Here is a 23,847-nt window from a genome sequence, read left to right on the forward strand (position 1 = left end):
TCCTTTGCATGTAATTTTTTGTGTCTCTCTGGACACTTTTAAAATTCTTACTTTGTCATTGGTGTTTGCCAATTTCATTATGATATGTCTTTTTCTGTTCATTTTGCTTTTTTGATTCATTGGTTTTTTTTCGGTTCACATTGGTCTTTTTCGGTTCATTTTCAGTTCATTTTGGTACGCTGAGCTTCTGTGATTTGTGTGGCTTTTTTCTTCCCTATATCAGGAAAGTTTCCTGTCATTATGTCTTCAAACAGGTGTGAAAGAAAAAAGCCACAAGCTAACCTGACAAGTTCAGGGAAGGCCTGTGTGGCGGTCTTGCAAACCCAGAGACCTAAGATAACCACAAGAGATGGTTTGAAAATTAATTATCTAACACACATGTGTCAAACACAAGGCCCGCGGGCCAAATCTAGCCCACCAGGCCTTGCAATGTGGCCCGCACCGCGCTGTCATCACTGCACTCCGCTGTCAGTTTATGACATTGTCAGTTTATGACTGTTCAGTAAACCATTCGGCCCGAGATTCAGGCTGGATTTTAGATTTTGGCCCCTTCTCTGATTGAGTTCGATACCCCTAATCTAACAGGTTATAGTAGGTAGTCATGTCCCAGAGATTTCACCTGACAAAGATCAACTTTGATCTTTTACTGAGCCCCTCTGCCTTCCTGCATCTAAGATAACATATCTGCGAGATGTCTGGGTAACTTGTAACTTCCTTTTACCCCAGACCCCTCAGGGCACAACAAATGGCCTCGAGACATTCCTCATTGTTATTGTTATCAAGTTAATTGTCAACTGTTACTTTAGAGTAGGGGTGTCGAACTCAATCAGAGAAGGGGCCAAAATCTAAAATCCAGCCTAAATCGCGGGCCGAATGGTTTACTGAACAGTCATAAACTGACAATGTCATAAACTGACAGCGGAGTGCAGTGATGACAGTGCGGTGCGGGCCACATTGCAAGGCCTGGCCGGCCGGATTTGGCCCGCGGGCCTTGTGTTTGACACATGTGCTTTAGAGTATCCTGTATCCATCTCTGTGAAAGAAGCTCATGTCCATCATTTAACCTTTTACCCTATCCCAGAGGTTTCCCCGCTTCACTTTGTCCCACCTCCCTAATCTATCGCCAACGAATTTCATGTAACTCACCTATGACCCTTTCCTTTGATTGCAATGTATAAATATAGAAATGTAACCCGCCACTCTCCGGAGCATTATCTCAATCCGTTGAGGTTCTGCTTCCCGGCACGTGTCGACAATTTTGGCTCAAATAAACTCACAAAAAAATTCTTTACAGGTTTCAATGTTTTTTTCGTTAACACAGGTTTTCTATTTATTGCTCAGTTTCCTTTCCATCTTGAACCCCTTTTATGTGGATGTTGTTTTATTTCTGTGTTTTCCCAAAGTTCCCTTAGGGTCTCCTGCTTTTTAACTTTTTTTTTCCTAGAAGCTGTTCTACCAGAGTATTTTTTCTCACCTTGTCTTCTAGCTTACTTATGTGGTCCTCTGCCTCTTCTAGACTAATCCTATTGAGTTCTTTACAGCAGTGATGTCATTTTTCATTTCTTCTTAGTTCTTCATTTTCTCTTGGTTCTTACTCATATTGTCGAATTTGTCTTCCATTCTTTTCAGTCACCTTATGACCATTTTTCTGAATTCTTTTCTGATAGTTTCCTTGTCTCTATTTTGTTTCTTCCTTTTCTGGTGATGCCTGCTTTTCTTTTATATGCAGGCTGTTTCTTTGTCTCCTCCTGGTCTCTTTTCTCAGGATGTGTAGTTATGTAGTTCTCTCTCTCCTGCATTAATATAAAGGCACAAAATACAAAATAACCAGTATAACACACAAGGCACTGAACAGAAATGTATTCACTATATTAATAATCTCCAATAATGATGACCAGCAGAGAAAGGCAAATTAGGGGTTAGGAGAGAAAGAAGAAGATAAAAAAGGAGTGTCAAAATGAAATTGGGAAAAGGAAAAAAAAAAAAAAAAGTAAGAGAGAGACAAGAAAGAGGCTATGAAAAAAAGGGGAACAAACTATATATTTGGGGAAAAAACTCCATTAGAACCACTGATCCCAGCAAATACCAGCAACGAGTACCTGGAGATTAATACACACTAAAACATCAGCTAATATCAAGCAAGGCAAGGGAAAATAGAAGGAAAAAACATACAAAGGCAAAGCTAACAAAACAAACAAACAAAAAAGAACAAACAAAACATTCTCACAAAAAAGCATAAAAATTAGATATAATCAACATTCAAGCAAACAACAACAAAAGGACAGAGAGAAAAACAATTTAAATTTCTCAGAACGAGCTGAAAACACTAGGAATACATAAACAAAGAGCCTTAATATGTGTAAAACATTGCTTAGTGACAGGGAAATTGTTTTGAAAGATCAGAGAGGCATGTTGAATAGTGGTCACATTTACATTTCAGTGCCAATGAGTTGTCATCATTTAAAGAAGGTTGGTTAAGCATTTAAACCGGAAGTGTGACATCATTGAGTGGGAGGGGCCACCTGGACAGGCTCAAGTGCTCAGGTGGTAATCCTTTAGGCCAGGGGACATGCTGGGAGTGCTGAGGTCATCTAGATTAGCACTAGGGTTAGGGTTAGGTTTAGGTTGAGGGTTAGGGTTAGGGCTAGGTTTCAGGCTCAGGTTGGTGTTAGGGTTAAGGTTAGGTTTAGGGTTAGGGTTAGGGTTAGGGTTCAGGCTAGGTTTAGGATTATGGAATTCACAATGAATGAGCTTTAGTCACTGGACAAATGTCAATGTAACACAGAATTCACAAGGACAAATTGGGAAATATTTAGGAAAGTGCTTCATACACTAGGAATACATGCTCAAATAGATTTACTATCTGAACAACACAATTTTGTCACTGCAAAATCGTGTCTAAGGACCTGAGAAATGAGTGTGATACTGTTTCCATTTATGATTCCCATCAAAATGAGTTGGCACTTTTGGAAGAAAGTTGGTGAAACGCTGGAAAATTCGTATTCTTAGAGCTATTTAACAGTATGAATGTATGTAAAACACTTAGAAATCAAAATGATAGGCTAGAGTTCAAAGTAGTAATAATGTACCTTTAAAAAGCCCATATGATAACTGTATTAAAATGTTAAAACTCTAAAAACACCAAATATCAGATCAGGGGAATGTGAAAGAGTGTATCCAAAACACCTCGAATATGTTTTAGAAGCTTAACATCTCTACTAAATGTGGAAATACTGAGTTTGTATTGAAAGGATACAAATGTAAAAGGTAGAATAGTCTTTCAAATGATAATAATTCTTCTTTAAAGTGCTGGTATATATGTACAAATGCTGTTTAAGCACTTGGAATTCACAAAGTGTAAGCTAGAAACACTGGAAAAAAGGGAATCAAACTCCAGAAATTCACAATGATAACCTAGGTCCTAGGGTAATGTCTCAGAATGAGCTGGAACCACTAGGAATACTTACAAAGAGCCTTAATATGTGTAAAACATTGCTTAGTGACAGGGAAATCATTTTGAAAGATCAGAGAGGCAAGTTCAATACTGGTTACATTTACATTTCAGGGCCACTGAATTGTAGTCTTTGAAAAAAGTTTGGTTAAGCATTTAAACCGGAAGTGTGACATCATCAAGTGGGAGGGGCCACCTGGACAGGCTCAAGAGCTCAGTTGGTAATTGTTTTGGCCTGGGGACAAGCTGGGAGTGCTGATGCCATCAATATGAGGTCTAGAAGGCAGTGTTAGTTTGAGGGATAGGGCCAGCTTTAGGGCTAGGCTTAGGGTTAGCATTCGGGTTCCGGGAGGGGTTATGATGTAGTAGCCATTGAATTCACAATGAATGAGTTGTAATCACTGGACAAATGTGAGTGTAACACTGAGATTTCAAAACTACAGACTACAAAGATATTTAGAAACATGCTTCATACCTTAGAAATATATGTTTAAATAGATTTAATACCTAAATAAAACAATGTTGTCATGGGGAAAACATGTTGAAAGGCTGAGAATTTAGTGTGGTACTGTTTACATTTGTTCTGTAAAAATGAGTTTGTGTTTCTTTTGGAAAAACAGGTGTTGAAACACTTAATTCATTTTCATAGAGCTATATAACAGAATCAAAGTACTTAAAGCACTAAGAAATGAAACCGATAGCCAAGCTTGTGTACAAAGTAGTAATAATGTTCCTTACATAGCACTTATGATACCTGTATTAAAATGTAAACACTCTCAGAGATCCAAATAACAGACCAGAAAAATGTATGTGTGAGAGTGTCCTACAACACTTGGAATTCGTTTGAGAACTTTCACATATCCACTGAGTGTTGAAATATTGAGAATTTGCCTTCAAAGCGCTGGGAAAGGCAGGATAGTCCTTAAAGGATCATAATTGTTATTTATAGTGCTGGTACTAATGTAAAAACGTTGTTTCAAACTTGGAATTCACAATGAAGGAGCTACAGACACTGGCAGAAGGTTAATAAACTCTGGAAACTCACAAACAGAAGCTAGGTTAATGTCTAAGAACGAGCTTAGAACACTAGGAATGCATTAACAAAGAGCCTTCATATCTGTAACACATTGTGTAATGACAGGAAAATCATGTTAAAAAACCAGAGAAACGAGGTGGATACTGGTTATCTTTATACTTCAGTGCCAATGAGTTGGCGTTTTTTGAAAGAAGGTTGGTGAAGCATTGAAACCGGAAGTGCTGACGTCATGAAGTGGGAGGGGCCAGGTGGACAGGCTCAGCTGTTCAGGTGGTAATTGTTTTGGCCTAGGGACAAGCTGGGAATGTTGATGCCATCAATGTGAGGTCTAGAGCAGTGTTTCCCAACCTTCTCTCATGATGAGAATCACCTGGTGGAGTTGTTAAAACACAGATTCCTGAATCCCAACTAAGAAGTGCTAAACTAGAATTTTTGAGAACATATAGGTAAAATTGCATACCTAACTTAGTGCTCTGTATATAAAATCTGTCTTAGAGCACTAGTTAAGTATACAATTTTACCTATATGTTCCCAAAAATTCTAGTTTAGCACTTCTTAGTTGGGATTCAGGAATCTGTGTTTTAACAACTCCACCAGGTGATTCTCATCATGAGAGAAGGTTGGGAAACACTGGTCTAGAGGGCAGTGTTAGTTTGAGGGATAGGGCCAGCTTTAGGGCTAGGCTTAGGGTTAGCATTCGGGTTCCAGGAGGGGTTGTGGTGTATTAGCCTTTGAATTCACAATGAATGAGCTGCAATCACTGGACAAATGTGAGTGTAACACTGAGAATTCAAAACTACACACTACAAAGATTTTTAGAAACGTGCTTCATACACTAGAAATATATACCTGACTAATACAATGTGGTCATGGGGAAAAGGTGTTGAAAGGCTGAGAACTTGGTGTGGTACTGTTTACATTTGTCTTTACTGTCAAAATTAGTTGGTGTTTTTTGGGAAAAATGGGTGTTGAAACACTTAACAATTCATTTTCATAGAGCTATATAACAGTATCAAAGTACTTATAGCACTAAGAAAGGAAAATGATAGCCAAGTTTGTGTTCAGACCTACACCTGGGTTCCAAACATTCATGGTGGGCTCTAATAGGCTCACCCAGGGCCCCGGCCACAAACCTGGAACACAGAGTTGCTGGAACCTGCTGGCAATGAACAGTACCTAATTGAGGGGGTGAGGATGAGAAAAAAGACAGACAAGAAAAGATGGGGTCGAGAGGACTGAGACCGAATTCTGCAGTCCCGAGTTTATTCCAAACAGCATATTTAAGCACACACAACGAACTAGGCAAAAGCAGTAAGTTCCTTGTTTACGAAAAATATTTTTGCGCCACTAAGTCTACTGACTTTTTTAACCAGATCAAGTAAATGTCAAGGCTAGCAATACACACAATCCTTGTGCTGAAAGTCAAAACAATTCCTGATAACTGCAAAGAGCAGTAGTTTCCTACTGCCTGCTGTGTAGCGAGGGAGGAAAAGAGAGCTATGTCTCAACAAGTGAGACCCATGCTTTCAGGGCAGCTCCCCACACAGAGTTGTATCAGGAGAAGAGATCTCTATGCATAACCCCAACAACTATTCCTTAACCAAGATGTTCAGGTGAGGTACCAGAACGTCCCTGGGGCTCAGACTTTCCTCTGGGCCCGAACAGCCCTCACAGGACCCAGACCTCCACCTGGGGCTCACACCTACATCTAGGACCCAGAATTTTCCCACAGTGCCGAGAATATTATCCCGGGGCCCAGGTCTCAAACACAGAATCCAGACTTGTATCCTGGGTATACTTCTCAATTTGTCATCCAGACCACCATTTCCATAATCGAGAGGTCCAGGTGAGGTAGACCACCCCCCAGGGGCCCAGAAGTCCCTCTGTGGCTAGAAAGGCCCTCCTAATACCCATTCCTCTGTCCGGGGCACAGACCTACCTCTGGTTTGCAGATAATTATGGCGAGAACCACAAGGCCATTTTGAGGAATCATACCAGAAGCCAGGGCCTATTCCTTAATTGGAATCCAAATAACCAGGCTAGTCCTGACCACCATTTCATCATCCTGAGGTCCTGCCCTTGACCCAAACCCACCTGGGCCCATAGCGCCCTCTAGTGGCCACACCATGCCTGAGCACCCAGCCATACATCTGGGTCCCAGACCTTCATGGCGGGGCCTAATAGGCCCACACAGGGCCCAGGCCACAAACCTGGAACACAGAGTTATATCAGGGAAGAGATCTATATGTGTAATCCAAACAAGTATTCCATAACCCAGATGCTCAGGTGAGGTACTAGACCGCCCTGGAGGCTCAGACTTTCCTCTGTGCCCCAATTGCCCTCAGAGGACCCAGACCTCCACCTGGGGCTCACACATGCAACTGGGACCCAGATTATCATGGCATGGCAGAGAAGATTTTCCAGGGCACAGGCCTAAAACACAGATTCCACGCTTGTATCCTGGGTCTACTTCTCAATTGGTAAGCAAGACCACCTTTTCCAAAAGCCAGTGTTGTCTTAGGGCAGTGTTTCCCAAACTTCTCTCATGATGAGAATCACCTGGTGGAGTTGTTAAAACACAGATTCCTGAATCCCAACTAAGAAGTGCTAAACTAGAATTTTTGGGAACATATAGGTAAAATTGTATACTTAACTAGTGCTCTAAGACAGATGTTATATACAGAGCACTAAGTTAGGTATGCAATTTTACCTATATGTTCTCAAAAATTCTAATTTAGCACTTCTTAGTTGGGATTCAGGAATCTGTGTTTTAACAACTCCACCAGGTGATTCTCATCATGAGAGAAGTTTGGGAAACAGTCTTAGGGGAAGGTACCAGACCACCCCCAGGGCTCAGACCACCCTGCCGGGCCCAAAAGTCCTCCCAAGACCCTGAAATCCATCAAGGGCCCAGACCAACCTCATGGTCGGAGACCACTGTGGCGAATACCAGAAGGCTATTCCTGGAAACCATACTGGCAGCAAGTGCCTATTCCTTAATTGGAAGCCAATTAACCCGGCTAATCCTATACACCTTTTCATCATCCCGAGGTCCCAAAGCTCACGCCTGGGCTCATAGCGCCCCCTAGTGACCACATCATGCCTGAGCACCCAGATTTACATCCAGGTCCCAGACCTTCATGGCGAGGCTTAATTGGCCCAACTGGAACATAGTGTTGTATCAGGTGTAATTCAAACAACTATTCCATAACCCAGATGCTCAGGTGAGTTACCAGACTGCCCTGGAGGCTCAGACATTCCTCCAGGCTCGAACTGTACTCAGAGGATGGAGACCAACACTTAGGGCTTATACCTACGTGACACTGGGGATGCACCTTGAGGTCCCATGTCAAGCCCTGCTGGTTGAAGGGCATGGTGTGAGGTCCCTTTTCAAGCCCAGCCAGACAAGGGGGGGCATAGCCTCTGGTCACTTGGCCAGGTGCTGGGGGAGGGATTGTGGCCTGAGGTTCCCTGTCAATCCCTGCTGGGCCAGAGGTGTGATCTGAGCTCCCTTGGCCTGGTGCTGGGGTGGGGAGCACAGCCTGAGGTCCCCAGGCCTGGCACTGGGTAAGAGAAGCAGCCTGAGTTCCACTAGCCCAGCACCATGATGGGAAGCACACCCCGAGGTCAACAATCAAGCAAAATAAGGCAACTTAGAATATACTGTGCAAAATGTATTGCAGTCATGTTCCACTTAACCCAGCTGCTCACCTGGCCCCGCCCCCTCGTTGACTTGACCGGGTTCAGGTGTGGGCCTGGGCCCGCCGCCTTGTTCTGGAAGCCCCGCCCCCTTGTTCGTTAGACCAATGAGCGAGCAGCACCTGCCAGGCTGCCCTGCTCCTCAGACACAGAATAGCCCCCACCTCTGGGAGCCCTGTCAATTGCCTAAATCCACCAACCCCACATGGCCCTCTGCTCACAGGGTGCCTCCCGGGTCCCCAGGCTTGGGCAGACCAGCCAGCCCCCCTTCAGGACAGCCATGGGCCTCTGGAGCCTCAGGGGAGGCCCAACTCCCGTAGCTCCCACCAAGGGGCAGCTCACAACAGAGTGTCCTGGGACGTCCACAGCCCTGTCTGTGGCCTTTGACATCGGGGAGAGAGCTGTGTCAAATCCGAGAAAATGACTTTACACTCTGGGGCCACTGCCCGGGCACCTCCAGACGTACTTACTGGTTGGGTAGCCGGGCCCTGAGGGCCTGCTTTATGCCCCATTGGCGGGGAACGCCCCTCCCTGAGGATAAGGGAACCTCTCGCTGGCTTCCAGTCTGGAGCTCATGACGGTGAGCTCAGGAAGGTGGGGCTTTTGTGGCCACTTGGGACCCTCAATCCCATTCACAGGGTCCCAGGGCCTTACCCACTGGTTAGGGTTAGGATTAGCCTTAGGGTTAGGTTGAGGGTTAGGGTTGGGCTTTGACATCGGGGAGAGAGATGTGTCAAGTTGGAGAAAATCACTTTCCACTCTGGGGGCACTGCCCGGGCCCCTCCAGAGGTACTTACTGGTTGGGTAGCCGGGCCCTGAGGGCCTGCTTTATTCCCCAATTGCAGGAAATGCACCGCCCTGAGGACAAGGGAACCTTTTGCTGGCTTCAGCAAAAGTCCCACCTTCTTCAACTACAGACAGGAAGCCAGCAAGAGGTTCACTTGTTGTCAATGCAGGGTGTTCCCCATGAATGGGCCAGAAAGCTGGCCCTCAGGGCCTGGCGGCTGGATCAGTAAGTACCTCTGGAGGGGCCTGGGCAGTGCCCCCTCATTGGAAAATGATTTTCTCGGACTTGACAGAGCTCTTCCCCAATGTGACAGGGCTGTGGCCATCGTAGGATACCCCAGGCTAATGGAGGCCCATTGCTGTCCTGAAGGGTGGTCTGGCTGGTATGCCCACGCTTGGGTTCCTGGGAGTCCCCCTGTTAGCACTCTGCTTTGTGCCTTTGGGGGTTTTAGGCCCAAGTGCGGTTGGTGGATTTAGGCACCTGACACAGCTCCAAGAGGTGGGGGCTATTCTGTGTTTGAGGAGCAGGGCAGCCTGGCAGGTGCTGCTCGCTCATTGGTCCATTAAACACGGGGGTGGGGCTTCTGGAATAAGGAGGCGGGCCCAGGACCACAGCTGAACCCGGTCAAGTCAACGAGGGGGCGTGGTCAAGTAACCAGCTGGAGGTGGTCATGAGAACAAGGGAGCAGTGCCAGTTGAACAGCATGAAGTGGTGAGGCAAGCAGGAGAAAGGCTGCAGCAGGGATATGGGTGACTGGCAGGCTGGCCTGCCCGCAGCCGGGACCTAAAGAGGTTGCTGGGGGGTTTGGCGTGGAGACCGGTTGATTGGCTGCATCAGTCAAGGGAAGAATGGATTGGGGCCAGGTGCAACAACTGGAAGTGGTTGATTGGCTGGGGCCCTGGGGCCCTTTGAATGTGGAGGGGGCTGGCTGGTCTGCCCAGGCCTGGGGACCCAGGAGGCACCCTGTGAGCAGAGGCCCAAGTGCGGTTGGTGGATTTAGGCACCTGACAGGGCTCCCAGAGGTGGGGGCTATTCTGTGTCTGAGGAGCAGGGCAGCCTGGCATGTGCTATTCGCTCATTGGTCGAATGAACAAGTGGCCGCCTGCTGGAAAACAAATCAGTTTCACTAAAAAAGAGATGTTGACAGGAAGCCAGGAAGGCTGGTCAACAACCTTAATTGCTCTAACCTTTAGTTGAGATATTTTTAGCTGAAACAGATGCTACCTTTTTTGTCCTGTGAAAGTTTCTTTTATTTCCTGCCTAATGGCTACATGTAAATTTCTGTTTATGTTCCCTGATATGTTTTCCCCAAAGCCTCAATTAAAGGGGATGGCAGGGCCAGAGTAGTAGTAGTAGTTTTCCCACTAGAGTTGGACTACTGCCTGGCACCCCATACACCAAATTGAATTTCTTCAAGTCTCTTTTCATTTGTTTGTGGCCCTTCTCCAGAACCTGAACCTTGAATTGGAACTCTAAGTGGGCTGTGAAAGCTAGTCCTATAACTGCCAAAGACCCACTCTACTGTGGTTCAGACTGGAAGCCAGCAAGAGGGTCCCTTGTCCTCTGGGCAGGGCATTCCCTCGAATGGGGCTGAAATCCAGCCCTCAGGGCCTGGTGACCTGAACAATAAGTACCTCTGGAGGTGCCCGGGCAGTGCCCCCAGAGTGTAAAGTGATTTTCTCGGATTTGACACAGCTCTGTCCCCGATGTCAAAGGCCACAGACAGGCCTGTGGGTGTCCCAGGACACTCTGTTGTGAGCTGCCCCTTGGTGGGAGCTAAGGGGTTGGGCCTCCCCTGAGGCTCCAGAGGCCCATGGCTGTCCTGAAGTGGGGGCTGGCTGGTCTGCCCAGGCCTGGGGACCCAGGAGGCACCCTGTGAGCAGAGGCCCAAGTGCGGTTGGTGGATTTAGGCACCTGACAGGGCTCCCAGAGGTGGGGGCTATTCTGTGTCTGAGGAGGGCAGCCTGGCATGTGCTGTTCGCTCATTGGTCGAATGAACAAGGGGGTGGGGCTTCTGGAACAAGGAGGCGGGCAACCAGACCAGTAAGTACCTTTGGAGGGACCCTGGCAGTGCCCCCAGAGTGGAAAGTGATTTTCTCGGACTTGACAACAGCTCTCTCCTTGATGTCAAGGCCCATAGAGCATCCCAGGACACTCCATTGTGAGCTGCCCCTTCTCCAGAACCTGAACCTGGAATTGGAACTCTTTCTACGCGGGCCATGAAAGAGAGTCCTATATCTTGCACCTTCAACTCGGGACTTCTGGAGAAGGTATTTTTTGCCTAAGAGCAAAGGAAGAAAGAAAATTATACCGGGACAGGTATGGAAAATTCACCAGAAAAGGTGTGGAAGATTCACCAGAAAAAAGGTGAGGGAATTTCACTGCACCCAAAGCCCACGGCCAGCTGCAGAGTCGAGAACTGTAAGTAGTGTGGGAACGTCTTTTTCAGTCAGGCTAATGGGGAAGAATTAGGTTATAAATATAAAGTAAATTTTATTATAGAATCTTGTAAGCTTAAAGAATGTGGTTCTAATTAAAATCTTAGTTTGTATTTGGAATTTAAAATCTGTAATAAGAAATGAGACTCCACAGCTGAAACTGCCTCTGCTGTGGAGAAATTCAAAGGTGCCAGGAGAAGGCAAGGCTATCTGCTCCCCTGCAGTGAGATTAAAGTTTTCTTTAAAAATCATGAAAGAATTCGCAGGGAAATGATGATCTTGGCCAAATTGGGTGCTACTTATTACTTCAGAAAGCGAAAAAGAAAGAAAAAAATTTAAGATCTGTCTTTGTCTTTTAAGCATGAAAAAATGTGAGGCCAGATTTTGTGCTAAAACTTCCCCCAAAGTGTGCTAAGGAATGTGGTATTTTGCATTTGAATGACTATAAACTTCTTCCAAACTCCTATGGCAACATTTTTTTTTTTTTTTAGAAGTTTGCTTAATTATATAAATTAAAAAAAAGTAAAGTTGTTAGTTTAGAAACAGTATATAAGATGCAGGAAATTTTTAATTAGAGTAGAGAGCACATGAAACGGTGTATAAAACCTCTATTATTTACTTAAAGGAGCCTAGAACTGTAAACGTGTGTCATACAAGGCAGAATATCCTTGAAATAGAGAAATAAGCACATTGAAGAAGCTTTGCAAAGCCTTAGACTTCACTGCACTGTAGTATTAAACTCTATAACATAGTTGAGAGAAAATGTTCCCGAGCTTCTCAGGTTCATAACAGTGTGTAGGAACTTGTTTGTACATGTGCACAATGGGGTTATACTTGGACAAGTAGGCCTCAAATAGGAAACTAGAAGACAACATGAGTAATTCAGAGTAAATAGATGAGAAGTGGCATAGACCGGGTAGAAAAGATTTCTCTAAGTCAGTTGTTAGAGTAGAAAGTGTGTCTAAGATGCAGGAAATCCTTAATTAGAGTAAAGAACACATTAAACAGTGTATAAAACCTCTATTATTTACTTAAAGGTGCCTAGAACTGTAAATGTGTGTCATACAAGGCAGAATATCCTTGAAATAGAGAAATAAGCACATTTAAGCAGCTATGGAAAGCCTTATATTTCACTGCAATGTAGCATTAAACTCTAAAACATAGTTGAGAGACAATGTTCCCTAGCTTCTCAGGTTCATAACCCTGTGTAGAAAGTTGTTTGTCCATGCGCACAATGGTTATACTTGGACAAGTAGGCCTCAAATAGGAAACTACATGACAACAACATGTGTAATTCAGAGAAAATAACAGTAAGTAGGTGAGAACTAGTATAGTACATGTAGAACACACTTCTCCAAGTAAGTTGTTAGTGTAGAAAGGTATCTAAGATCCAGAAAATCCTTAATTAGAGTTAAGAGCACATTAAACAGTGTTTGAAACCTCTATTATTTATTTAAAGGGGCCTAGAGCTGAAAATATGTGTCATACAAGGCTTGAAAGAGAAATAAGCACAATTAAGCAGATTTGCAAACTTCATTGCAGTGAAGCATTAAACTCTAAACCATAGTTGAGAGAAAATGTTCCCTAGCTTCTCAGGTTGCTTACAGTGTGTGGGAAGTTGTTTGTACATGTGGGCAATGCTTATACTTGGACAAGAACGCCTAATATAGGAAAGTATAAGAAAACATGAGTAATACAAAACAAATAACAGTAAATAGATGAGAACTCTCATAGAACATGTAGAAAACACTTCTCCAAGTAAGTGTAAGTGTAGAAAGCTATCTAAGATCCAGGAAATCCTTAATTAGAGAAAAGAGCACATGAAACAGTGTATAAAACTTCTATTATTTCCTAAAAGGAGCATAGAACTGTATATGTGTGTCATTAAGGCAGAATATCGTTGAAATAGAGAAATAAGCATATTTAAGAAGCTTTGAAAAGCCTTACACTTCACTGCAATGTAGCATTAAACTCTATTACATAGTTGAGAGACAATGTTCCAGAGCTTCTCAGGTTCTTAACAGTGTCTACAAAGTATAAGGCGGCAATGCTTATATTTGGACAAGAAGGCCTAATATAGGAAAATACATCAAAACAAGAGACAATAACAGTAAATAGATGAGAACTCCAATAGAACAGGTGAAACACATTCTTCTAGTCAGTCATTAGTGTAGAAAAGGCACCTAAGATCCAGGAAATCCTTAATTAGAGTAAATATCACATTTAACATTGTATGAAACCTCTATTAGAAAACATGAATAATTCAGAGAAAATAACAGTATATAGATAAAATAACAGTATATGGATAAAAACTCGCATAAAACATATAATAAAGCATTGCCCACATGTACAAACAACTTCCTACACCCTGTAATGAACCATATAATAAGACAAGAAGGCCGAATATAGGAAATACAAGAAAACATTAGTAAATCAGAACAAATAAAAATAAATAATGAGAACTCTAATAGAACAAGTTGAAAACACTTCTTCAAGTAAGTTGTTAGTGTAGAAAGTTATCTAAGATCCAGGAAATCCTTAATTAGAGTTAAGAGCACTGTAAATGTGTGTCATAGAAGCTTGAAAGAGAGAAATAAGCACATTTAAGCAGTGAGTAGGAAGTTGTTTGTATATGTGGGCAATGCTTATACTTGGAAAAGAAGGCCAAATATAGGAAACTACATGAAAACATCAGTAATTCAGAGAAAATAACAGTAAATAGATGAGAACTCGGATAGAACATGTAGAACACACTTCTCCAAGTAGGTTGTTAGTGTAGAAAGGTATCTAAGATCCAGGAACTCCTTAATTAGAGTTAAGAGCACATTAAACAGTGTATGAAACTTCTATTTGTTAAAGGACCCTAGAACTTTAAATATGTGTCATACAAGGCTTGAAAGAGAAAAATAAGCACAATTAAGCAGCCTTGGAAAGCCTTAGACTTCACTGCAATGTAGCATTAAACCCTATAACATAGTTGAGAGACAATGTTCCCGAGCTTCTCAGGTTCATAACAGTGTGTAGGAAGTTGTTTGTAGATGTGGGCAATGGTTATACTTGGACAAGAAGGCCTAATATAGGAAACTACAAGAAAACATGAGTAATTCAGAGAAAATGATAATAAGTAGATGAGAACACGCATAGAACATGTAGAACACACTCCTCCAAGTCAGTTGTTAGTGCAGAAAACGTATCTAAGATCCAGGAAATCCTTAAATAGAGATTAGAGCACATTAAACAGTCTATGAAACCTCTGTTATTTACTAAAAAGCCTAGAACTGTAATGTGTGTCATACAAGACTAGAAGGAGAGAAATAAGCACAATTAAGCAGCTTTGCAAAGCCTTAGTCTTCACTGCAATGTAGCATTAAACTCTAAAACATAGTTGAGAGACAATGTTCCCAAGCTTCTCAGGTTCTTAACAGTGTGTACAAAATTGTTTGTATGTAGGGGCAATGCTTATACTTGGACAAGAAGGCCTAATATAGGAAAATATATTAAAACATGAATAATTCAGAGACAATAACAGTAAATAGATGAAAACTGGTATAGAACAGGTGAAACGGATTCTCCAATTCAGTTAGTGTAGAAAAGGTATATAAGATCCAGGGAATCCTTGGAATAAATAGCACATTTAACATCGTATGAAACCTCTATTATTTACTTAACGGATCCAAGAACTTTAAATGTGTGTCATACAAGACTTGAAAGAGAGAAATAAGCACAATTAAGCAACTTTGGAAAGCCTTAGACTTCACTGCAATGTAGCATTAAACTCTAAAACATGATTGAGAGACAATGTTCCCTGGCTTCTCAGGTTGATTACAGTGTTTAGGAAGTTGTTTGTACATGTGGGCAATGCTTATACTTGGACAAGAATGCCTAATATAGGAAACTACATGAAAACATGAATAATTCAGAAGAAATAACAGTAAACAGATAAGAACTCTCATAGAACATGTAGAAAATAGGTCTCCAAGTAAGTTGTTATTGTAGAAAGTTATCTAAGATCCAGGAAATTTTTAATTACAGTCAAGAGCACATTGAACAGTGTATGAAACCTCTATTATTTACTTAAAGGAGCCAGGAACTATAAATGTGTGTCATACAAGGCTTGAAAGAGAGAAATATGCACAGTTAAGCAGCTTTGGAATGCCTTAGACTTCACTGCAATATAGTATTAAACTCTAAAACATAGTTGAGAAAAAATGTTCCCGAGCTTATCAGATTCATTACAGTGTGTAGGAAGTTGTTTGTACATGTGGGCAATGCTTATACTTGGACAAGAAGGCCTAATATATAAAACTAAAAGAAAACATGAGTAATTCAGAGAAAATAACAATAAATAGATGAAAACTGGTATAGAATAGGTGAAACAGATTCTCCAACTCAGTTGTTGGTGTAGAAAAGATATCTAAGATCCAGGAAAAATAACAGTAAATAGATGAGAACTCGCATAGAACGTATAGAAAACACTTCTCCAAGTAAGTTGTTGGTGTAGAAAGGTATCTAACATCCAGGAAATCCGTAGAGTGAAGAGCACATGAAACAGTGTATGAAAACTCTATTATTTACTTAAAGGAGCCTAGAACTGTAAATGTGTGTCATAAAGGCAGAATATCCTTGAAATGGAGAAATAAGCACATGTAAGCAACTTTGGAAAGCCTTCGAGTTCACTGCAATGTAGCATTAAAAACTTTAACAATGCTTATAATAAGACAAGAATGTCGAATATACGAAACTAGAAGAAAACAAGTAATTCAGAACAAATAACAATAAATAGATGAGAACTCTAATAGAACATGTTGAAAACACTTCTCCAAGTAAGTTGTTAGTGTAGAAAGTTATCTAAGATCCAGGAAATCCTTAATTATAGAGTTAAGAGAACTGTAAATGTGTGTCATAGAAGCTTGAAAGAAAGAAATAAGCACATTTAAGCAGTGTTGGAGAAGTGTTTTCTACATGTTCAGTGCTAGTTCTTACACTGTTAAGAACCTGAGAAGCTCAGGAACCTTGTCTCTCAACTATGTTATAGAGTTTAATACTACATTGTAGTGAAGTGTAAGGCTTATTTCTATATTTCAAGGATATACTGCCTTGTATGACACACATTTACAGTTCTAGGCTTCTTTAAGTAAATAATAGAGGTTTCATACACTGTTTAATGTGCTCTTAACTCTAAGGATTTCCTGGATGTTAGATACCTTTCTACACCAACAACTTACTTGGAGAAGTGTTTTCTACATGTTAAATGGGAGTTCTCACACTGTTATGAACCTGAGAAGCTCAGGAACACTGTATCTCACCTATATTATAGAGTTTAATGCTACATTGCAGTGAAGTCTAAGGCTTTCCAAAGATGCTGAAATGTGCTTATTTCTGTATTTCAAGGATATTTTGCCTGTATGACACACATTTACAATTCTAGGTTCCTTTCAGTAAATAATATAGGTTCCATACACTGTTTAATGTTCTCTTTACTCTAATTAAGGATATCCTGGATCTTAGATACCTTTTCAACATTATCAACTGACTTGGAGGATCTGTTTCACCTGTTCTATACAAGTTCTCATCTATTTAATGTCATTTTCTCTGAATTACTGATGTTTTCTTGTAGTTTCCAATATTAGGCCTTCTTGTCAAAGAATAAGCATTGGGAATATGGACAAACAACTTTCTACACATGGTTATGAACCCGAGAAGCTCTGGAACATTGTCTCTCAACTTTTAGATTTTAATGCTTCGTTGCAGTGAATTCTAAGGCTTTCTCCAGCTGATTAATTGTGCTTATTTCTCTCTTTCAAACCTTGTGTGACACACATTTAAAGTTCTAGGCTCTTCAGCCGGGTCAGGAATGGCCAGGCCCAGAGCAGCAGCTGCCAAGCCCGGAGCAGCCAGGTGGGAGCTGCCAGGCCCGGAGCAGCAGCTGCCAGGCTGGGAGTGGCCAGGCCCGGAGTGGCCAGGCCCTGAGTGGCCGGCCCGTAGCAGCTGGGCCCAGAGCAGCCAGGTCAGGTGCAGCTAGGCCCGGAGCAGCAGCAGCCAGGTCGGGAGCGGCAGAGGCCAGACCCGGAGCAGCTGGTTGTGGAGTGGACCAGAGCAACAGAGGCCAGGCCCAAAGCAGCCAGGCCTGGAACAGCTCGCTCCTTGCCTGCCTCCGCCCCAAGGCTGCCTTTCAGACGTGGCTGGAAACTTTTGGGGGAACTTGAGGGTCTGCTGAATCAAGTGATAAAGGCTTAGATCTGAATGTGTTGAGTTAGTATAGCGCTGGGGTGTTGATCTGTGAGTGCCTTGTGTGGGGCCTGGATGAGGTTGGTTGATCTATTTGGAAATGTCTTTTGTGTGAAGTGTATCCTTGGGCATGTGGAGGTACTATTGATTTGAGAAAATACTAAGTAACTGATTTACTATCTGAAAAATTTAAAGTTCTGAAAGTTTAAGGTCTCTTGCCAAAGAGAGGTTTTAAAGCTAACACCTTAATTTTAATGGAGAAAGGGAATGACAAGCCCTTCCCACCCAGAACAGGTAATCCAATTCCAACCAGCAGCCATGTTTAAACAATGAGTCCATTTACACTTGAATGGCTACACCTTTTGATAGCCAAAGGGCAAGTTTACATGTAAACAAGTTTGCTTCTCAATTCCCAGGGCAGAAAAAAAACATAGTTTAAAATTATTAGATTTTAAAATTTATTCTTAGAAGTGTAAAAGTTTATTAATTAAAAACAACAACAACAACAACAACAACGACAACAAAAAAGGAGATTGAAAAACCTGATGAACAATAATAGCTGTTCATTGTAGTAGAGTCGGTGATATGGGAGGGGAGTGGACTGACTGTTCTCAGGGAAAGGGTGGGAGGAAGAGACTGAACATAAACTGTGCACCTATGGATGAGGACAATGGGGGGTGGGAAGGGGGCGGAGGGTGGGGTGGGAACCTGGTGAAGGGGGGAAGAAATGAGAAACCTTTGTAATAATATGAACAATAAAGATTGATTAAAAAAAAAAGGTGCTTCAAAGGTTAAAAAAAATAAAGTTCTAGGCTCTTTTAAGTAAATAATATAGGATTCATACACTGTTTAATGTGATCTTAACTCTAATTAAGGATTTCCTGGATCATAGATACCTTTTATACACTGACAACAGACTTGGAGAAGTGTTTTGTACTTGTTCTATGCCAGTTCTCATCTATTTACTGTTACTTTCCCTGAATTACTGATGTTTTCTTGTAGTTTCCAATATTAGGCCTTCTTGTCCAGGTAGAAAGAAACATTTGGGAACATGGACAAACAACTACCTAAACAGTGTTATGAACCTGAAAAGCTGGGGAACATTGTCTCTCAACTATGTTTTAGAGTTTAATGCTACGTTGCAGTGAAGTCTAAGGCTTTCTCCAGCTGCTTAATTGTGCTTATTTCTCTCTTTCAAGCCTTGAGTGACACACATTTAAAGTTCTAGGCACCTTTAAGTAAATATTAGAGGTTTCATACACTGTTTAATGTGCTCTTAATTCTTTACTATAATTAAGGTTTTCCTGGATCTTAGATACATTTTCTACACTAACAACTGACTTGGAGAAGTTTTTTTTACATGTTCTATGCCAGTTCTCATCCATTTACTGTTATTTTCTCTGAATTACTGATGTTTTCTTCTAGTTTCTAATATTAGCACTTCTTGTCCAAGTATAAGCATTGGGAACATGGACAAACCACTACCTAAACACTGTTTTGAACCCGGGAAGCGCCGGAACATTGTCTCTCAACAATGCTTTAGAGTTTAATGCTACATTACAGTGAAGTCAAAGGTTTTCCAAAGCTGCTTAAATGTGCTTGTTTCTCTATTTCAAGGATATTTTGCCCTGTATGACACACATTTACAGTTCTAGGGTACTTTAAGTAAATAATATAGGTTCCATACACTGTTTAATGTGCTCTTTACACTAATTAAGGTTTTCCTGGATCTTAGATACCGTTTCTACACTAACAACAAACTTGGAGAAGTGTTTTCTACACGTTCTATCGAGTTCTCATCTATTTACTGTTATTTTCTCTGAATTACTGATGTTTTCTTCTAATTTCCAATGTTAGGCCTTCTTGTCCAAGTATAAGTATTGGGAACATGGACAAACAACTTCCTATACATGGTTCTGAACCTGAGAACTCTGGAACATTGTCTCTCAACTATGTAATAGAGTTTAATGCTACATTGCAGTGAAGTGTAAGGCTTTCCAAAGCTGCTTAATTGTGCTTATTTCTCTCTTTCAAGCCTTGTATGAACACACATTTAAAGTTCTAGGATCCTTTAAGTAAATAATATAGGATTCATGCACTGTTTACTGTGATCTTAACTCTAATTAAGGTTTTCCTGGATCTTAGATAACTTTTCTACACTAACAACTGAATTGGAGAAGTCTTTTCTACACGTTCTATGCAAGTTCTCATCTGTTTACTGTTATTTTCTCTGAATTACTGATGTTTTCTTCTAGTTTCCAATATTAGGACTTCTTGTCCAAGTATAAGCATTGGGAACATGGACAAACAACTTCCTACACACGGTTATGAACCTGAGAAGTTCTGGAACATTGTCTCTCAAATATGTAATAGAGTTTAATGTTACATTGCAGTGAAGTCAAAGGCTTTCCAAAGCTGCTTAAATGTGCTTATTTCTCTATTTCAAGGATATTCTGCCTTGCATGACACACATTTACAGTTCTAGGCTACTTTAAGTAAATAATGGAGGTTTCATACACTGTTAAATGTGCTCTTTTCTCTAAGGATTTCTTAGATGTTAGATACCTTTCTACACAAATAACTTACTTGGAGAAGTGTTCACTACATGTTCAATGCTAGCTCATACTCTGTTAAGAACCTGAGAAGCTCGGGAACATTGATTCTCACCTATGTTATAGAGTTTAGTACTACATTGTCGTGAAGTCTAAGGCTTTCCAAAGATGCTGAAATGTGCTTGTTTCTCTATTTCAAGGATATTTTGCTTGTATGACACACATTTACAGTTCTAGTATCTTTTAAGTAAATAATAGAGGTTTCATACACTGTTTAATGAGCTCTTTACTGTAATTAAGGATTTCCTGGATCTTAGATTCTTTTTATACCCTAACAAGAGAATTGAAGAAGTGTTTTATACATGTTCTAGGCGAGTTCTCATCTATTTACTGTTATTTTCCCAGAATTACTGATGTTTTCTCGTGTTTCTAACATTAGGCGTTCTTGTCCAGGTATAAGCATTGGGAACATGGACAAACAACTACCTAAAACACTGTTATGAACCCGAAAAGCTTGGGAACATTGCCTCTCAACTATGTTATAGAGTTTAATGCTACAATACAGTGAACAGTAAGGATGTCCAAAGCTGTTCAATTTGCTTACTTCTCTCTTTCAAGACCTGTGTGACACACATGTAAAATTGTAGGCTACTTTAAGTAAATAAAAGAGGTTTCATACACTGTTTAATGTGCTCTTATTTCTAATTAAGGTTTTCCTGGATCTGAGATACCGTTTTTACAATAAGAACTGACTTGGAGAATCTGTTTCAGCTGTTCTAAACGAGTTCTCATCTATTTACTGACATTTTCTCTGAATTATTCCTGTTTTCATGTAGTTTCCTATATTCTGCCTTCTTGTCCAAGTATAAGCATTGCCCACATATACAAACAACTTCCTACACACTGTTATGAACAGAAGAAGCTCCCGAACATTGTCTCTCAACTATGTAATAGAGTGTAATACTAAATTATAGTGAAGTGTAAGGCTTTGCAAAGCTGCTGAATGTGTTTATTTCTCTATTTCAATGGTATTGTGGCTTGAATGACACACATTTTCTCTGAATTATTCATATTTTCATGTAGTTTCCTATATTAGGCCTTCTTTTTCAAGTATAAGCATAGTCCACATATAAAAACAACCTCTACAAAGGTTTATGAACAGAAGAAACTCGGGAACATTGTATCACAACTATGTTATAGAGTATAATACTACAGAGCAGTGAAGTGTAAGGCTTTCCAAAGCTGCTTAATGTGTTTATTTCTCTATTTCAATGGTATTCTGCCTTGTATGACACACATTTACCATTCTAGGCTCCATTATGTATACAATATAGGATTCATACACTGTTTCATGTGATCTTAACTCTAATTAAGGATTTTCTGGATCTTAGATACCTTTTATAAACTAACAACAGACTTGGAGAAGTGTTTTATACATGTTCTATGTGAGTTCTCATCTATTTACTGTCATTTTCCCAGAATTACTGATGTTTTCATGTAGTTTCCTATATTAGGCCTTCTTGTCCAGGTATAAGCATTGGGAACATGGACAAACAACTACCTAAACACTGTTATGAACCTGAAAAGCTTGGGAACATTGTCGCTCAACTATGTTATAGAGTTTAATGATACATTTCAGTGAAGTGTAAGGCTTTCCAAAGCTGCTCAATTTGCTTATTTCTCTCTTTCAAGCTTTGTGTGACATACATTTATTTAATGTGCTCTCAACTGTAATTATGGAATTCCTGGATGTTAGATACATTTTCTACACTAAAAACTGACTTGGAGAATCTGTTTCAGCTGTTCTAAACCAGTTCTCATCTATTTACTGTCATTTTCTCTGAATTATTCATGTTTTCATGTAGTTTCCTATATTAGGCCTTCTTGTCCAAGTATAAGCATTGCCCACATATACAAACAACTTCCTACACAATGTTATGAACAGAAGAAGCTCCGGAACATTGTCTCTCAACTATGTAATAGAGTGTTATACTACATTGCAGTGAAGTGTAAGGCTTTTTAAAGCTGCTTAATGGATTTATTTCGCTATTTCAATGGTATTCTGCCTTGTATGACACACATTTACCGTTCTAGGCTCCTTTAAGTAAACAATATAGGATTCATACACTGTTTCATGTGATCTTAACTCTAATGAAAGATTTCCTCACATGAAACACTGAATGAATCCTATATTGTTTACTTAAAGGAGACGAGAGTGGTAAACGAGTGTCATACAAGGCAGAATTCCATTGAAATAGAGAAAGAAACACGTTCGGCAGCTTTGGAAAGCCTTACACTTCACTGCAATGTAGTACTACACTCTATAACATAGTTGAGAGACAATGTTCCCAAGCTGCTTCTGTTCATAACAATGTGTAGGAAGTTGTTTGATAAAGTGGGCAAAGATTATACTTGGACCAGAAGGCCAAATATAGGAAACTACATGAAAACATGAATAAATCAGAGAAAATGACTGTAGACGGATGAGTACTCCTTCAGAATAGCTGAGAGATTCTCCAAGTCAGTTCTTAGTGTAGGAAAGGTAGCTAAGATCTGGGAAATCCTTAATTCAAGTTAAGATCACATGAAACACTGTATGAATCCCATATTCTTTACTTAAAGGAGCCTAGAGTGGTCAATGTGTGTCATACATGGCAGAATACCATTGAAATAGAGAAAGAAACATGTTTGGCAGCTTTGGAAAGCCTTACACTTCACTGCAATGTAGTACTACACCCTATAACATAGTTGAGAGACAATGTTCCCGAGCTGCTTCTGTTCATAACAGTGTGTAGGAAGTTGTTTGATAATGTGGGCAAAGCTTATCCTTGGACCAGAAGACAGAATATAGGAAACTACATGAAAACATGAATAATTCAGAGAAAATGACTGTAAACAGATGAGAACTGGTTTAGAACAGCTGAAAGAGATTCTCCAAGTCAGTTCTTAGTGTACAAAAGGTAGCTAAGATCCGGGAAATCCTTAATTCGAGTTAAGATCACATGAAACACTGTACGAATCCTATATTGTTTACTTAAAGGAGCCTAGAGTGGTAAATATGTGTCATACAAGGCAGAATACATTGAAATAGAGAAAGAAACATGTTAGGCAGCTTTGGAAAGCCTTACACTTCAAAGCAATGTAGTACTACACTCTATAACACATGTGTCAAACACAAGGCCAAATGCAGCCCGCCAGGCCTTGCAATGTGGCCCGCACCGCGCTGTCATCAATGCACTCCGCTGTCAGTTTATTACATTGTCACTTTACGACTGTTCAGTAAAACATTCGGCCTGCGATTTAGGCTGGATTTTAGATTTTGGCCCCTTCTCTGATTGAGATCGACACCCCTGCTCTATAAAATAGTTGAGAGGCAATGTTCCCAAGCTGCTTCTGTTCATTACAATGTGTAGGAAGTTGTTTGATCAAGTGGGCAAAGATTATACTTGTACCAGAAGGCCGAATATAGGAAACTACATGAAAACATGAATAATTCAGAGAAAAAGACTGTAAACAGATGAGAACTCCTTCAGAACAGCTGAGAGATTCTCCAAGTTGGTTCTTAGTGTAGAAAAGGTCGCTAAGATCCGGGAAATCCTTAATTCGAGTTAAAATCACGTGAAACACTCTATGAATCCTATATTCTTTAGTTAAAG

The 23,847-nt window shown here is 40.9% G+C and overlaps 1 long non-coding RNA gene across 1 annotated transcript in view; it reads left to right on the forward strand.

The window, feature by feature from the left end:
• Positions 1-17,307, forward strand: part of LOC311622069 — a 96,100-nt gene extending 78,793 nt beyond the window's left edge. The window contains exons 2-3 of the long non-coding RNA XR_014794936.1: positions 11,106-11,394; positions 17,240-17,307. This is a non-coding gene — a long non-coding RNA (uncharacterized lncRNA). The remainder of the gene's footprint in view (positions 1-11,105; positions 11,395-17,239) is intronic.
• The last annotated feature ends 6,540 nt before the right edge of the window (positions 17,308-23,847 follow it).

This window comes from Pipistrellus hanaki, assembly GCF_964339955.1.
Source record: "Pipistrellus hanaki genome assembly, chromosome: 4".
Lineage (NCBI taxonomy): Eukaryota > Metazoa > Chordata > Mammalia > Chiroptera > Vespertilionidae > Pipistrellus > Pipistrellus hanaki.